We start from the raw sequence: 18,364 nt of genomic DNA, 5'->3' as shown, positions 1-18,364 counted from the left end.
CTCTGGCTACTCACAAGCTTGAGGAGGTAGTTTAAACATTGGCCATTTAGCTAACACAGGCCCACACCCCCTGGCTGGGATCCCACCCGCAACCAGTCTGGGACCACTAGGTGCCGGAACATGCTGGAACCTAGGTGGCAGACTCGTTTGTGCCCAGGGTGCTGACACTGCGTTCTCTGCACATGGCAAGAGCTAAACAACGTCGTCCATTATGTTGTTCTCACACAACCCACAAGTTCTGCAAGACGTTTGGCAAGGTCACTGCTCCGCAAGAACATAGCGGCCAGGAGAGCAGCGTTCTAGGTAGGCGCCATGGCACTGAGCTCAGGTCAACTGTCCCCAGCAGAGGCCTTTGCAAAGCCCCCGCTCCCCACACACCTGGGACTCTTGTACCAGGAGAGTGCACCCCTGCCCCTTCTGCATGGACAGTCTGTAGGTGAGACACCATCCCCACCAGGCAGAAATGCCCTGGTGGTGCCAGGACATCAGGCTAGGCCAAGAGTGTGTCACCCCGGGGTGACACATGGCCTCCCCAGGTCACCCCTGGGGCCTCCGAGCAACTCGGGCTCTCAGCTGGCCAGTCTGTCTGGGGATGCTGGGGGACGCTGCCGTTACTCATCAGAGGCTCCAGAGGCATCACCTGAATGCTGAGACGGGGGTGTGATTGATGGCGCTGAATACGAAACCACATGTACCTCGTTGGGGAAGCATGGACTCAGAGGCGCACTGTCTCCGGGGGAGATGAATGGGACTCAAGATAACCCTGGCAAATTAGGCATATGTTAGCGCTGAGCGTTGTCAGTGAGCAGGCTGTAAATTACAGACATATTGTAACTCCACAAACTCCTCTAATGAATCGGATGACGGTGGTAATTTTATGCGGAACACACCAGTTTAACCCTTTTAAGAAATTAGCCCCAGGTCTCTAAGATGCCACAAGTCAAAACGCATTTTCAAAGCTGGTGCTTAGCATTTCCAGAGCGAGCCTATGCAGCAGGATGTAAGAACTTCTTAAATTCTCCTGCATATTAAAAACAAACATTCAAGACCCTAAGGGTAATTACATTATTTCGTAGTTAAATTTTGAGCTTTTTTTTTCTCCACACACAATCTTCATTATAGTCCTTTTTTGTCCCCCTAAAACGATCACACTAAATATATGGAAGCCACAAGCCCCAGCGTGCAGTGCATTTCTGGGTGATTATTGAACACATCGGGAGGTGCCATGCACTCCGCGGCTAACGGCACAGAGACTTTAACCTGAAAGGGAGGCAGGAATTCCACACAAATGCACTACCTGCGGTGTCTTGTTGCAGTGATGAAGTGGAATTTATAAATAAAAATAAGATGCCGAGACAAACCCTCTGCATTTTCCGGCCATTACTGACAGAGGCGTGACGTGGTGACAGCTAAGCCGGGGCTGTGAAGCTATTTTAGAATCTGCTGTATATTTTAGTGAAAGTTGCATGTAGAAATAACTGACAAATGAATGTTGATCAAAAGAAAACTCTAAATTCAAATGGGGAATTAAAGGTAATATGTCATTATTTAAAATGTGTTGACACAGTAAAAAGCATTCTTTGGTTCTTACTCAAATGGAAGGAATGCAAAACAGCGCCAGTGGATGTAATTATAGTATAACAGGTACCACTCGGTTCCTGATGTTACAAAACTAGGAATTTTTAAAATAACTGACCCCTATATTGGTGTGTTTTCTCTTTACAGAACATAATTATCTTTTCCTGGATGTGTTAGAGGAGGACATGGTCTTCCCTGAGTCACAGGGCGGCCGCCAAGCCTGCTGTGCCTCTGCTCCTCCATGGCCGGCAGCGCGGGGGACCTCGTGCGGCTCTGGCAGGTGCGTCCTGGGGCCCCTCTGCTGGCCTGCAGCACCGCGTCTCCCCCGAGGGGACAAGCGAGGACCAACTGCCATCGTATCTTACATAGTGTAATTGCAGCTTTAAGTCTGGTGATCTCCAAGGACCTTGAGGAAAAATGTCGGAATGTTGGCCGTTTCAGTAACTTACGAAATAGATCATGAAAGAATATGAATTATTCACCTAAAACATGAAATTCGGGAAAACAGTCTATGTACCTGTCACCTGCCATTCAGGCAGGAAGCAAGAAATAAATTCTGAAATCCCAAATTTCCTTTTGGGAGGCTGGATTCCTCCTTTTGTTAAATTGGACCCTAAAAGTTTAAGCTATGTAAATAGACATTGTTCCAACTCTCTGACGGAAGAGCGCCTTGCAAACTGAGGTCGCCAGTCGTGAGGCCTGTTGACGCAGAGAAAAGCCCAGCCCTGCCCGGCTGCTGGCTCCACACAAGTGGCGGCGGCAGACACGGGCATGCTGGTGGGGGGGGGGGAGTGGACGCTGCTTGGCCTTCCTGTCCTCCCGGCCCTGCCCCTCCCTGCCCCTCCCCACCTCTCTGCTGCTGCTCCTCTGGTGGGACACGCCTGCAGGCTCCTCCGGGTCTCTGGGGTCTGCCTGCAGAGACCGCTCACCAGCAACGCCCAAGGATTGCGAATCTTCTCAGCCCACGAGGTCTTGTTTTCCCTGGCACTGAGTACTTAAAAATCACAGATTCTACCTAAAAATCCCACTTTGGAGCCTCTCTCAAAAGATCAGGCCTGGGATCCCTGGGTAGGTGGCTCAGTGGGTCAAGCATCTGACTTGGCTCAGGTCATGATCTCAGGGTCCTGGGATCGAGTCCTGTATCCAGCTCCCTGCTCAGCTGGGAGCCTGCTTCTCCCTCTGCCTCTCACCCCTGCTCATGATCTCTCTGTCTCTCTCTGCCTTTCTGTCTCTCTCTCTCTCCCTCTCTCAAATAAATAAATAAAATCTTTAAAAAAAAAAAAAAAAAAGTCAGGCCTGATGACGTGGAGCCGTCCCTTCCCTGAACCCTAGGCTTGCAGGGTACACAGCAGCACTGCCCTCCACTGCCATCACCTGCTCTAATGCCTCACTGGGGCCCCCTGGCACCCTGACCTGTCCCAAACACCTAGTGTAGGGGCCACCAAACTGTCTCCCTGCCAGCAATTCTCATCTTCGTGTGTCTTTCCAAAGTCTTATGCTCCCAGGTGGGCTTCAGCAGAGCAAACTCAGGGAGTGTTAGTACGCTGTCCTTCAAAGCATGGCCCAGGCCTTCACTCTGCCTGCCAGCGGGTCAGAAGTGGCACCTGAGTACCTTGCTGGGCCTCCGTGTCAGAGCCAGCACCCATCAGCATCTAAGGATGCACCTCTGAGCAGGAGTTTGAGACGCAGTGGTCAGGCCCACAGTGCACTCGGCCGGAGGTGACGGTCGGCTGTCCACTGGCAGCAGCAAGAGGGAGGTGGTAGGTACTGAGAATTCTGGGCCTGATTTTTAAACAATCAAATTAAACTCAGACAGAGCTAACAAAAAAGTGAGCCACACCCACTGTGGAATTCTAGGACAGCCAAGGGGAAATTAAGGGAATTAAGGCCAGAATACATCATCCCGGCTTTTTAAATGGCCTCTCCTCTGGAGGAGTGATCCTCAGTTGGATTTTCACATGCACAGTCTCCAGAGGACCCTGAGAACACAGCCCCCTTCTCATCTGATGGAGCACAGAGCTGTGCAAAGACTAACCTGTGTGAGCCGGGGCCCCTGGGAATTGTACCAGGTGCAGAGTCCAGGACATCACCCTGCTGTCAAGGAGCAGAGTCTCAGGACGCCATCGGCATCTTTCTCTGTGCTGCCCGAGAACAACAGAGATGTCCTGTGGGCTGAGGTCCTCACAAGCCTGACAGCTTGCCAGTGGTGTGGATTCCCTGGCCACCACCGCCAAGACGCCGACCAGGCAGGTCTGCCATGAGGCAGGGATGTGGGGCCCAGGCTCACCTGGGGACTCTGATGCTCAGAGGCCGCACCTGTGTGCTCACCTCATTAGCATATACACCACAATACACACATCATGGTCTTGGTTTTTAATGAACAGAGAATGGAATAGTCACTTCTGTCTGTATAGGTCAAGAAAGTCTTCACCAAAAAGTGCATGTCTGAGCTAGTCTTGTAAGATGAGTAGGATTTGGGTTGTTTGCTCTATAATGCATGCCCTAGGTCTGGTTCTATCTTCCAAACATTGCTGAACTCAGGACACCAGACAACATTCTCCTTGGGCCCCTGGAGAAGACATGTTAGAGGAAGTCTGAATTTTATTAAGTAAAATCTTTGTGCCTTGCTTTGGACCTGATGCTCCCTCCTGTGGGCTCAGGTGTCCTACAACCTTCCCCCTGAACTGACTCACTCTGTCCCCCGAGTCCTGCAGGACCCAAGGAGCCACACCTGAGCCCTCATCCCCTGGCCATGTGTACTGCTGGCTTCGCGGAGCTCCTGAGACTGGGGCTCAGGCTCTACCAGATGGCTGCCATGTGTGGTCTGTGCGCACCTTCGCACCAGGGCTCTGGCCCTCAGGATGGGCCCACTCAACCAGCAGGAGCAGCACACATCTTGCCCTGGTCATCCCGTGAGACTCACCATCCAGGGGGAGGAGCAGCACCTCAGCTCCCATTCCGCTGCCAGCAGGCTGGGAGGCAACAGGCCATGAGGGCCGAAACAGCCTCAGTCTTTACCTCTGTAAATGAGGAGCTCCAGAAAACCTCTTCCAGCACTTACATTCTAGAACATAGTTAAACACTGTTATTGTCTGAAACCATCTCCCGTGTATCGCAGGGGATGGCATGCTTGTCCTTGGCTTGCTAGCAGCGTGCAATCCACTGCCGTGTGCACGTGTTTTCCCCGGGTGGTGGTGCTTGTGCATGGTTGCAATGCTGGTGCCTGGCTGTAGATGGCTGTATGTGGTTGAGCACATGGCTAGTTGTGCCTGGTTGTAGATGGTTGTGGATGGTTCTAGCAGCTCTTGTGGTGTGCGCAGGGTTCAGGTCACCTACTCCAGGTGGATGAGCCCCTACAAACACTATTTCCTCATGTTGGCCGTACTGTTTATACCATGCCTTCATCACAAACCTTACACTCAGTCCAGCAAAGCACCCCAAACATTTCAGCTTGGAAACAACAAGATACCATTACCTCCACAGTCCTGGGATGACAGGCTTAGCTGGGGGCTCTCGGGATTCCCCACTTGGCATCAGGAGGGACCTGATGCTGCAGTTGTTGGAAGGCACCCTCCTGGCTCGTCTGGGCCTGTGCTGGGGTTGCAGGAGGGCTGGGCACTCTCTCGTCCTCACTGTCTCTCTTGGCCTATCCCTTCATGTCCAGGAAATACATTGAGTTACTCAAATCTCATGTATTATTGTTCAAAAATTAGTTATAATAGCTCAAAACCCCACGGCCATTGCAAACTACCTTGGGAACATGAAGTAGTAAGTGCCAGAGGTCAGGGGAGCTCCTGCTGCATTGGTCACAATACCATACAGTACCGTGGGGCAGTGGGGGTGCGAAGGCATGAGGCCTCCTGGGGGCAGGGGCACGAGGACTCCTGTGGGAGGGCAGTGGGTGGAGGACCTTTCAGGGAACATCCATCACGGGGAAGCCCGAAGGGTGTCTACCCATGCAGTATTTTGTAAATCTGGGAAAGATGGTAGTTTTTATTCAGACATTCATTAAGCCTGGACAATCACCCCGGGCACCCGGCAGCCCTGTGCCCCATGTGCCAGCAGGACATGTCTGTGGATTCAGTGTGCACCTCTAGGGACCTGCTCTCTATAGATGTAATGTGAACACAAATATACTCATGAGCCCTCACATCAAATATCAGCCATCAGGTGTTAACAACACCCAGCAAAATATGCGTCCCTTCCCATGAACTCACAGGTTCATTTAAAGTGGGGCGAGGGTTGCCTCCTTCATCGTGCCCAGCAACTTGCATTTGGAAATATGTAAAAGCAAGTATAAACCAATTTCCTTTTATTACACTGTATTTGTATTAATTTTATAACGTAATAGTTTTTTATTAATTTTGAAACATGATACCGCTTTTCGGGCGTGTGGGTGAGTCGTCGGGGTGACTTCCGTTCCAGGTAAACAGAGATTAATTGTTGGTGCAGGTGGACACAGTCACCCGAGAGCCCTGCTTCGTGGCACAGTCCAATTACTAGCTAATAGATTGTGTGTCCAGTGAGGCAGCTCTCTACTCCCTCAATGAAAACACACAGGCTTTCTATGACAAATAAATAAATAACCCTTGGATAAAGCAAGAAGGCCATCTACAGTTTGTTAATACTCACATGGAGGAGCTGCTAGCTTAATAAAGCCGTCAAGATTTTGTATTCTGACCTGACCACACAAAGACAGTAAATAGCTAGAACTTTGACTTTTAATACAAGCTGCAGCATTTTTAGAACAAATAGCTCTTGGAGGCCTCAAAGCAGAGCCAAGCCTGGTGGCTCTCGTCCTTGGAACGCAGCGCCCATCAGGCCTTCAAGAAGACGGCTCAGGGAGGACGACCGGCTCTCTGAAAGGAGGCATCGATCTCGTCGCTTAACCCCCAAAACATTCATTGTTTTCAGCCAAAGGATAACAAAGTTATTTCAGTTATTCTTATCAGCCTCCCCTCTTGAGGATACTTCACCTCAGAAACTTCCATCGACTTTCTCTCTCAGACGCTCACGAAGAGCCCAGGGACCTTGCCCAGGGATCAGAATTTAATGGCACAATGAGGTGGCTCCCAGACCCAGTTGTCAGGTGAAAAGAAAATCTTAAACACTTTCAGAAGTCAAGTCATTGGGCAGCAAGATAAAATAAAGACGAGAGGGAAAGAACAGGGTGACTGGGGTAGAGAAGACATGTTTCCAGTGAGATTTGAGTGGGACGGAGTGGTTACAAAACATCAGAAAGTCGTTTGAAATGCTCTCTGAACCTGAGAGTTTCTATTCCGACAGGAAGGCGAGACCTATGTGACTCTTCAATTAACCCTCCTCTAATCTGCACCCTGACTGGGGCTGGAGGCATCAGCTTCACTGAACAGATGGGGAAGTTGAGGCTTGAGGAGCCCAGGCTCTTGCCTGAGGTCACAGACCATCTGAACTTGGCAGTCCGTCTCCTAAACACGGCAGCCTCTCCCATAGTGAGCAGTTGTAAAGAGGTGCAGAGTGCTGCAGGGGGTGTGCGGAGCCAGGCAAGGAGGGCCAGAGCTCTGCGGGGAGGTGCCGGGGTGCTGGGGTGCAGGATGCTAGCGGGGCAAAGAGTAGGAGGAGGCCGTCAGGGCTCTGCCGGGAGGTGAAGGCGGGTGCAGGGATGCAGGCCCTTGCCTTGGCCTATGGGACCAGATTGGAGGTGTTCCAGAGGCTGACGCTGTTTCTACCTGAAGTACATACTCTCTTGTGTCAGTCTAGGTTAATGTAATGGGAGAGGAATCATCAGGCAGGTGCAGGCAGGGAAAGAAGGAAAGGAAACTGTGGGTGGGGGTCGCCTGTGCCACTGTGGCTCTGCCAGCCCCTCCATGCCCACTGCAGTGAGCTCAGGACCCAGTCGCCATCTCCGGTGGTTCCTACCCACTCCCTGCTCCATTGCCTCCCGGCTCCCCTTCCCTCCCTGTCTTCCTTCCTCCCCTTTCCCATGTGCTAGGAGGAGAGCTGGCACCCAGAACAAGGCACCCTGGAGGTGAGGCAGGCCCTCTGAAGGCAGGACAGCCTCAGGTCCCAGGTGTGTAAGGAGCTGTCCCCCAAAGCTGGCCTGGTGACTTGGAGCTTCTCCAAAGGGATATCAATTGCAGGTGGCCCTTGGTACATGTGGCCCAACCAGTCCTCCTGTGGCATGTGCCCCTTAGCAACTGCCACCCTTGACACGGTGTCCTGATAGGGAATTTGCACAGCAGAGAAATGCATCTAAAACCATAACAAGGGATCCCTGGGTGGCGCAGCGGTTTAGCACCTGCCTTTGGCCCAGGGCACGATCCTGGAGACCCGGGATCAAATCCCACATCGGGTTCCTGGTGCATGGAGCCTGCTTCTCCCTCTGCATATGTCTCTGCCTCTCTCTCTCTCTGTAACTATCATAAATAAATTTAAAAAAAAAAATTTTTTTTAATAAAAAAATAAAAAAAATAAAACCATAACAAGACCAAACTTTGATGAGGCTTCATTCCCCTCAAAGTGAAATGAAATTTAAAAACTTTCAAGTTAACAAAAAATTGGAAGATAGTTTAGGTTTTCATCAATTTAGATATCCTCTTTGTTATGCTATGTCAAAGTTTTCTTTCCTTTGGGGGGCTATGCACTGAGTGCTTTAATTGGCCATCTGCTAGAGAAGCTGTAAGCATGGCAGGGGTGGGGGTGGCCTCCTTTCCCCATGATGTCCTTCCTCCAAACGACCTGGTACTGGCTCCATGGGAAGCAGAGTGTCCATCATACAACTGCCAGGTCACCCAGATTCCTAGGCTCGGGAAATAGTATCCTTTTCTAGATCAAAATTCATTTGAAAAATTGGACTCAATCATCTCAAATGAAAGTTTGAAGAGACATGTTGTTTGCCTTGCAACGTAAGGACAGTGTCTCAGGAGAGAGTCATCCAAACTCGTTGTCCCCATTCCCCCCCCCCTCGCCCCCCAAGCACACAGCTACATGTCCAAGTTGTGTGGTTGCTGCTTGAGCCAAGGCTTGGCACGTGATATCCTGAGCCTGTCGTCATCAGGGTCTCTACCCTCCAGCAGCAGCACTGGCCTGTGACCTGCTCAGGGTTGGCACGAGTTTGATCTCAGAATAAAATTAGCCCCCATCAGGAAAAAAAAAAAAAATTAGCCCCGATTCCTCAGCCCAGTGGAGATTGTATGACCCTCCCTTCCACTTTCTTAATGGTTTCTTCACTACAAAGCCTCAATCGAATGACCATGTCAGCCATCTCCCAGGTTTGGAATTAAATGTCCCTAACATAAATCAATAAAAAGGAAATCAAAACGGAAAGGCCAATTATTTTTGCAGATGTCTTTGTGCAAAACAACTTTGCATTGAACTCTGGGCCACCTGGAGACTCCAGAGCAACCCTGCTTCCAGGGTCCAGTACGCTAATGTAACAAGGAACTTTTATGAGCAGACATTACTGACAGGATCTATTAAAATGGAATTACGAGGCTGGCCCATTCACCCCCGAGAGAGGCTCCACAAGAAAAGTAGAAAATTCAGAATTCTAAGTGTTCAGTTTCAAACCGACAGAGGTGGGACCCTTGCCACGGCCTCTCTGCCTCTTCCCTCTTCTCACTTCCCGGCTGAGATGATATGACCACAGAACTCCATGTTCATGGTTGTGTGAATTTTTAGTGCACCATTTTGTCAATTAAACAGGAGGAGATACAAGAAAGCCCCACAGGTACATTTAGAATTGAGTGGAGGCTAACTTTCGGGAGCCGGTCCTTCCTGCCTCCAGATGACCTCTCCCAGAGCCCTGGAGCTTCCTCAGCAGAGCGCAGCAAGTAGGCACTGGTCCACTCTGGTCCTGTGCCTGCAGACCTGCCATGCTTTATCACATTTAGTGAAGCCATTTCCTAAATTAATTAGTGTTTGGGGATCAGTGGCCGCTAAGTTATTAACATTATCCCTTCCAAAAGTGTTTACCTTTTAAATGGTACCCCAAGAGCATAATATTTTAAGCAAAGGAACAACTCTCTAATGGTAAAAATTCAGCCACCTGAGCCAATAAGAAAACAGTTTGTGCCTTCATGGTTTTAAGGAGCTGCGTACTGTGTCGACATCTATGGTTGGTTCTGTGAACTGCAGATCCCCAGTTGAATTTCCACAGTGGTCAAGATCTCAGTACTACAATTCTATTCTGAACACTGACAAGTCAAAAGAGAACCATTTTACTTCCACCTGCTCTTCTGATTCCCAAGCACGTTGACTGCTATTTATTCTGCATTGTTATAAGAAACGTGAGTTCTTACTTACAAAGAAGCACAAACTTGGGTGAGTGGCTGCTAGGGATGTGTGATTCCAGTGCGTAAGGAAACAGACCCAGCTCTCATCTCAAGGCTCCAATGTCATCTTTAAAAAGTCAGCAAATGAGAAAAAATACTTTTCACTCTTTTCTGCAAAATGTGACAGCAGTGAGAGCGAACTTGTTTGCTAAGTTGACCCCCTTCTTCGAACACTAGAACGACAGAAAGAGATCTTTGCACTTTTTTAAACCGACAGGCTCTATCTCTTTTCTGGGTTCTCACAGTCCTTGGATGCATTTACCTAAGTAAAAAACAGAAAAGGGGAGAGAGTGGAAACAAAGGGAGAACAGAGTTTAAATGAAAAAAAGAGAAGCTGCGCATGAGCATATAGTTGCAACCATGTCATAAATAAGTCCTCCTGAGTGTATAGATGCAACAATGTCACAAATGAGTCCTCCTGAGTGTATAGATGCAACAATGTCACAAATAAATCCTCTGAATATATAGATTCAACAATGTCACAAATGAATCCTGTGAGTATACAGATGCAACAATGTCACAAATAAATCCTCTGACTGTATAGATGCCACAATGTCACATATAAATCCTCCTGAGTGTATAGATGCAACAATGTCAAATAAATCTTGCTGAGTGTATAGATACAACAATATCACAAATAAATCCTCTGAGTGTATAGATGCAACAATGTCACAAAAAAATCCTTTGTGAGTGTACAGATGCAACAATGTCACAAATAAATCCTCTGAGTGTGCAGATGCAACGATGTCACAACTAAATCCTGTGTGAGCCTGTAGCTACAATGTCACAAATAAATCCTCTGAGTGTGCAGATGCAACGATGTCACAACTAAATCCTGTGTGAGCCTGTAGCTGCAACATCACAAATAAATCCTTGTGAGTGTATAGATGCAACAATGTCACAAATAAATCCATTCTGGGATCCGCTGCTTCCACATAGAAGCCCTTAACTGTTCTTTCTGTGCCCAGACAAAGAGCAGGACCTTTGATATTCCTCCAGGAAAGATTTCAGGCTAAAAGATATGTTCCATGCGAAGGTGAAGGTCTTACCAAATGTAAGTAGAATGTTACTGCCAGTTCCCACATTCAGCCAAAAGTTGCTTTAAGTTAATTACATACTATCTGAACAAGTGTATACACGTTCAGTCTCTTCTTATCTGTACACATTTTCTCGCACTTTTGTTCTGATTTTTTAAAGAACCTTGACTAATTCACTTTAGCGCGAAGCTAATCCTGCACCAGAGGGCTAAGTATAAAACAAGTGACATTCTCAAATGGGTGACAAAAAACGAGCAGACTGGGGTCATTAAGTGCTCATTAGCTGCGTGTTGTCACATTAACTATGGGGTGTAGCGCCAATTTTCTCTTCTTTGTCAGGAGCCAACACGCTCCCCTTTCAAGAGCAGGCCCCTGGGTGGTGTGGTGCCCAAAGCATGCTTCATTCAGCTCTGTTCCTTTAGGTTCTCTCTGATTTATCTCCGTCACCACCATTTCACAAGTCCACCAGGGAGAAGCTGTTACCCGCCTCTATCGGCCACAGCAATGAGGAGCCAAAATGATCAAGTATCAGAAAAAAACTCTTTGCAGCTGATATACACAGCTGGTAGAGCCATGGGTGTGGACAGAGTGGTTTTATTTGAAGTCATACTTTAGAATCTTAAAGATGGTCCTGTAATCTAGACATGCAGGATTTCCACTTTTTTTTTTCCTTCTTCTTTTTTTAAGATTTATTTATTCATCTGAGAGAGAGAGCACAAGTGGAAGGGAGAGAGGGAAAGGGAGAAGCAGGCTCCTCGCTGAGTAGGGAGCCCGACTCGGGGCTCGATCTCAGGACTCTGAGATCATGATCTGAGCTGAAGGCAGATGCCTCACCATCTGAGCCACCCAGGCACCCCTGGGATTTCCAATTTCAATGCCTAGTCACACTCGGCCCCGAAAAAAATGCCAGAGGTGCGTCTCCAGCACCCGCTCTCAGCTGTGACGGAGAAAGCCCGTGCTCATGCAGCATACCGCTGGTGTACATACATCTTCAGGCTCCTCTATGCTGTCTCCCTGTTCATTCCTCCAGTTGATGTTCTTTTAAAAGAAAAAACTAAAGACCTGCATTTAAGCTCAGTGAGCAGAGGTCCTGCTCCCCAGCAACATGCTTTGCATGGAAAACGTCTGGATAAGCATTTCTAGCACAATTTTAATTATAAAGCAATTCCATCCTCAAACAACAGTGCATTCTGACTCTCATATTTGATGTTGACCAAACTACATCTTAAAGCAATATTGGATTCCTTATTTGAATTCAAGAGATGGACTGACTTCAACAGAACCTGAAACCATGGAGTTGGTCTCAGGGAACACATTGGCTTGGATGTTCTAGGTCAGTCTTTGCTCACAGCAGGCATTGAAGCCGGCAGCCGAAGCTGAAAGAAACTCGATCCTACCAGGAAACACACTCTGTGAGGAGACAAGGACGATGGATGAATGGATGAATGAATGAATGAATGAACACAGAAGTGTTCTAAGGGATTCCCTTACCTGGGTAAACCTTGCCCTGTTGCTTCCTCAGAAGAGGTGGCATTTCACTTTCGCTGCCCACCCTTGGGATTCCCTGCAGAGACACCTCAGGATGCAGAGCTATCTCAGCCCATCAAGGTTATGTGGGTGCCCCCAGGGACCGAGCCTGCATGGACAAGGCCTCAGGCTGCTCAGCAGCAGGAGACTGACCTGCCCGCTCACCTCCCAGGGGCCCGCCCAGGGGATGAAGGGCCACTGGCACAGCCCACGGTGGCCTCCATGCCAGACGTAGGTGCCACCTCATGAGCACAAGTCCCTATAGTTAATCTGCAAAGCACCAGAACTCTGTGCTTCTGACACAGTTAATAGTTCCCAGGACTCTATTTAAAGCATTCGGAAGACAAAAGTAAGAAGACAATTACACAGATTGCAGAGACCAGAGAAAGAGGAACAGAGGAAGGGAAGCTCAGAGAGCCAACAACAATGTAACACAAACAGCTCAGCAAATAACGGTGCCACGTCCCAGCTAATAAAACGCTTTAACACCTGAATACATTCACACGCCTGATTAAGCACTGACAGCATACACCCATAAAGGAAGATTATATGTTGTAATATGTCTTCGCGAGAAGCAGCGTATTAACCACTGTTTGTATACTTCTCCAATTACATTCCTCTAATTCCTTCATTTAGAAAACAGTTTACATTATAATAGCCAGCATCACTTCTGTTTTTGAAACAATTGATTATATATATATATATATATATATATATATCCTTCCAAAACTATCTTTAATCAGGGCTTTTGGCACCGTGCATATGGACTGTCTGTCACCTGCTCCCGCCATGCATAGGGCCTCACAGTGGATGGAAACATCCTACTTTCCCCTCTCTAGTTTTCTGGGAGTAGAGATTGGAAAACGGTGCCTGGCACAGCTCCCTCCCCAGCCCCTGGGCTCTCTGTCCCGCAGACCCCAGACCTCCTGGGCTGTCACATTGTGCAGGACGCTGAGCTGGTGACACCAGGGGTTTATTCTGTGGCCAAAGCCACCTCTTCCTGACCAGAACCCCCAGATCCTGCCAACCCCACCCATCCAGATCTGGCTAGCATGCGGTCCTCCCTGGGACCAGAGATGCCTGTCAGAAGCCAAGCAGCAGCAAACAGCAGAGCCCCCCGAGACAAGACGTTGGTGAGGATGAGAATGAGCACTGAGGGAGGCACAGGGAAGGGCACCACCAGGTGGGGCAGAAGAGACCCCGGGGACGGACACAGCCCAGTGAGCAGGGGCTGTGAGGCACTGGGAGCAAATAAATGACCCAGTCCTCGAGGGAACAAGTCCTCACGCAGAAGCTGAGGCTCAGTATGAGTGACTTGTCTGAGGTTGCCTGCCAGTGAGCAGCAACTCACTGGCAACTAGGAGGCAAGGCAGCCTGGGAACCCATGCGCACCACCTCTGCGGGGCTGGGCCATGCTGGACATCGGCCCCCACCCCCAGGCTTTTCCAGGAGAGCAGGCGTGGACTTCTGGGGGAGGCAGGAGCAGCCATCCTCTTCCCTGTTCTTCTCACTAAGCACAATGTACCTTGTTGACATCATATGTAAAATAAACGTGAGAATTCTCCAGAAGATTGTAGAGAAGGCAGAGGGCAGGGGTCCTCAGGGCCCGTGGAACAGCATGGCAGTGAGTCCCCTGGCTTCTCAGGTTGTCTCGTGAATCCCAGTGGGGTCCAGGTAGAGACACTGGCAACACAGAAATACCCACAGACCCAGACAAGAAAAGCTCGCTCCCTCCAGCCAAACAACAGGGACACAGGCAGCCTCATACGACAGACATTTCCACAGTAATGGCTCTACTCCAACCAAATACCACGGAAAAAAATGTCACCCTGTCCTCAGCCCACCAGCAAAAGTTGAGTGGGGAGCCTTGCCCTGTGCCCTCCCTGGGCTACTGTACCACTGCCAAACTCACCCTTTGGGGCAGTGGTATGGGAGGCTGAGCAAGGAAGCTGGACTCCACTCGCCACACCCCCAACCCACCCCGACTGTTGCTGCCAGGACAGTGCCAGAGCAGTGTCAGAGGCCTGCCTACAAAGGACCAGGTCCGAATGAGACCTGGAGTCTTCTACCATGATTCACACACTGGCCAGATGTCGACAAAGACCACTCTTCACACGGGAGCCCAGAAAGTCTCAAATGCAACGAGGAAGACAAGAGCAGATGCCAACACCAAAGTCACACAGATGTTAGAATCACCTGATAAGGATTTTAAAGTGGTGATCATACACATATTTCAACAGGAATTGACATAAATGAAAAATAGGAAGTCTCAACAAAGACGTGAAAGGTTTCAGCAAATAAATAGAAACTATAAAGAACCAAACGGCTATTTTAGGACTAAAAAACATTGAATATGAAGATTTAAAAAACTCAAAAGATGTACTCAATAGCAGAATGGAATAGACAGAAAAAAATCAGTGGAGGAAAAAGAGGTAAAACAATAGGTATCCCTCATTGTGACTGACCGTATCAGCAAGCTAATGAAGGAGTCACATGATCACATCAATTCGTGCAGATAAAAACAGTTGACAAGTCCTCCCAAACTGATGTATAGGTTTAACACAATTCATATCAAAATCCCGGGATCCCTGGGTGGCGCAGCGGTCTGGCGCCTGTCTTTGGCCCAGGGCGTGATCCTGGAGACCCGGGATCGAATCCCACATCGGGCTCCCGGTGCATGGAGCCTGCTTCTCCCTCTGCCTGTGTCTCTCCCTCTCTCTCTCTGTATCTGTCATAAATAAATAAAATATTTTTAAAAAATCCCAGCAAAATTTTTCTTCCGACAGAGACAATATTATCCTAAAACCTATATGGACTATAGACAATAATTATAAGTCGTAAATTGTAAAATTTTTAGAAGAGAAATTTTCAAGACCTAAGGCTTGGGTGAGGAGATACGACAGCAAGAGCCCAACCGATGAGAGAAAACATCAGTGCTTTGGGAGGTGTCTGATGGGGTAGGGCTGGCTTTGCAGGAGGTAGAAGGAACACCCCAGGGCAGAACAATGTGTTAGAGGTTTATTGAGTTCACCACAAGGGAGCGGCGGGCAGGGCAGCAAGGGAGTGACTGTGCCACAGGCAGTGGCGAGATGTTCTAGTTATAAGGTCAAGGGGTGGACTGAGGAAGTATGGGAACCTATGGAATTTCCCTTTTTTGGTTAAACTTAGGAACAGTGTCTGGTTGTAGGTAGCCATTGGTCAGCTAGGGCTGATGGCTTTTTCCAGGTGGGTCACTTAATGGGTCTGTTTGTGTCAGCCTGGTGGTTACTCTGGGCCCTTCTGCCTCTCTCAGATTCCCACTGCTCAAACCCTGTCGCCTAGATGCAGCCTCTACATGTTGGATTCAGCAAAATTAAAAACAAATGTTGCTCTACATAAGACCTTGTAGAGAAGGTGAAAGATTGGAGCTGCAGACCAGGAGAAATGTTTTACAAATGGAACAGCTAACAAAGTATTCATGTTTAGAATAATATATAAAGAACTCTCAAACTTCAACAGTTTAAAAAAAAAAAAAACAAGCAATTCAAACAGAAATGAGTACATGATATTGTTGTCTGAGGAATAATGGTCCCCAGAGAGGTATCTGTGTGCCCAGGCCTATAACCTCCCGAACCCGTATTTTGCATTATATGGCAGAGGCTAACTATGGTTGTGGATGGAATTAAGATTGCTAATCATCTGAATTTAGATGGAGAGATTACCCTGGATTATCCGTATGATTCTGTATTCAGGTTCTCCAGAGAGACAGAGCCAATAGGTGGTATAGAGACGGATTTATTTTAAGGACTTGACTCACATGATTGTGGAGGCTGACAAGTCTCAAATCTGCATAGCAGCTTGCAGAAGCTGATGTTGTTTGCATCTGAATGCCATCTGCTGGAAGAGGTCACTCTTGCTTAGAAGAGGTCAGTTCTTTTGGTTTAATCAGGCCTTCAACTGATTGAATGAGGCCCACCCCCACTATGGAGAACAATCTGCTTTACTCCAAGTCCACCAATCTGAACATAAATCTCATCAAAAACACTCTCATGGAAACACCCAGAATAATGTTTGACCATAAATCTAGGCAACATGACCCAGCCAAGTTGATATATAAAAACAACAATCACAGAGCCCAGTGTAATCCCAAATGTCTACATAAGTGGCAGAGGGAGAACCAGAGATAGAACGGGCCTTGAAGATAGAGGGGAGGGACCACAGTCAAGGAATATGGTACATTCTGGAAGCTGTAAGAGGTAAGGAGAGAGATTCTAGAGAGCCCTCCCAGAAGGCACACATTGCTGCTGACACCCTGATTTCAGCCGGGTGAGACCCAATATGGACTTCTCATATCCAGAACTGATAAGATTATAAATGTACATTGTTTTAAGTGACTGTCAGGACACACCTGCCCAAGGTTGGTCTCTCCAGCTTTGCTTCCCTCATCCTTATGGGGAAGTACTAAGAACTTCCTTCCATGAGCACCACAGCTTTCCCTCGGTGGGTATGTAGAGGGAGAGAGGGCAAAAATGAAGAGAATCAGCAGTTATTGATGGGTCTAGGCCATTTGGGGCCGATTGTTGTAGGGGCTGTTGCCAACTACCCGGACGGCCCCTCTGAAGGCAGGTAGGAGTCCTACTGTCACGTGTGGTGCCACACTCTCTCTGCTTTCCCTGTCTTGTGCTATGGCTGCTGGAGCAAGGACCAGATCTGAATAGCAAAAGTCCAGACCACTGGTCTACATGTCATTGGACCATTAACCACTCATGAACTCAAGGGGGACACAAAGTCCACTGTGCCACCTGTAAATGTAAACTGTGCTTAGTATGTCCGACGGACCCTGCGGACATTTGCAGTGTCCTCCACAGTCACTCCTCCAGGTAGATGGCCCCGCTACATCCATCAGTAAGAAAACAGCAAACAGCTGCAGTATGTCCTCATATCGGCAATAAAAAAATTAAAACACCAAGAAATGCCTGGTGGACCAGGCATCTTAGAGTCATAACTGTGGAGGCCGAGAAAATTAAGGCCCTTCCACTTTAAGCTCAGCGTTAGCACACGTCCAGCCATCCCAGGGCCCTGGGAATAAGAGCTGAAATTTACCTTACTTCAGTTACAGGAAGAAAACAGCTTACAGCTTAAGGCCCTAGAAAGCCCCCTATTAGAATAAGAACAGAGCCCAGGCCAAGGGCAGGAAACCCCTATTAGAATGAGAACAGAGCTCAGTGCCCTTGAAGGCCCCATATCAAAATGTAAACAGAACTTGAGAAATTCCTCCGCCCCTTCTGGAGGTCCTGGAGACCAGCCCTTAAAACTAAGCTGAAACCCACCTCGGGGGTCCAAGTCCCTGCTCCGCTCTGTCGGGTGCACTTGGACCCAAGCTCAAGCTTGTAAATAAACCCTCGTGTGTTTGCATCGGTGTCGGCTCCTTGGTGGTTTCTCGGATTCGCAATCTTGGGCACAACAATTACCAGGTTTTAGGAGGCATAATTGTTCTCTTGTGTCCAGGACCATCTGCCCAGGACCTCTCCCTTGTCCGCACAAGTGCACTGACCCAGGGGGACCAGCTAAGGAGGTCTCTGTTACCCTAATGCCCCAGCCAGCCTCCTGGCTTCTTCTCAGTCACAGGTCCCGGGACACGACCCCCCACAAGGAGGGCAGGACCTGGCTCACTTCCTGCAGTGATGTCACAGGTCCCCCGACCCTCCCCACACATGGCCGGGCCCGGCTCACTTCCTGCAGTGATGTCACAGGTCCCCGGACATTCCACAGTATCCTGGAGACCAAGGCGGGTGAAGCTGAGGACCTTCAGGGGAAGGTCTTCCTCCTTCGGCTGGAGGGAACATGGCAGGGAACAGAGGAGTGACCATGTTTGTCCTGCTGCTGTCCTGCTGGCACGAAGCCAAGCTCCAACCGATAAACATGACTTCA

General features: G+C 48.7%; 1 long non-coding RNA gene across 1 annotated transcript; it reads right to left on the bottom strand.

Annotated features, from left to right (window-relative positions):
* Window positions 1–1,568: 1,568 nt before the first annotated feature.
* On the bottom strand, window positions 1,569–18,100 carry LOC140608269 (uncharacterized). The gene is made up of 3 exons (XR_012010291.1): window positions 17,764–18,100; window positions 5,054–5,230; window positions 1,569–1,984 (listed from the first exon to the last, which is right to left on the bottom strand). It is a non-coding gene; the product is annotated as an uncharacterized lncRNA (long non-coding RNA).
* Between the last annotated feature and the right edge of the window lie 264 nt (window positions 18,101–18,364).

The sequence above is a fragment of the Canis lupus genome, chromosome 17 (assembly GCF_048164855.1).
Source record: "Canis lupus baileyi chromosome 17, mCanLup2.hap1, whole genome shotgun sequence".
Taxonomy (NCBI): Eukaryota; Metazoa; Chordata; class Mammalia; order Carnivora; family Canidae; genus Canis; species Canis lupus.
The sequence above is the reverse complement of the archived record's forward strand: the minus strand, read 5'-3'. Positions and strand labels throughout refer to the sequence as shown.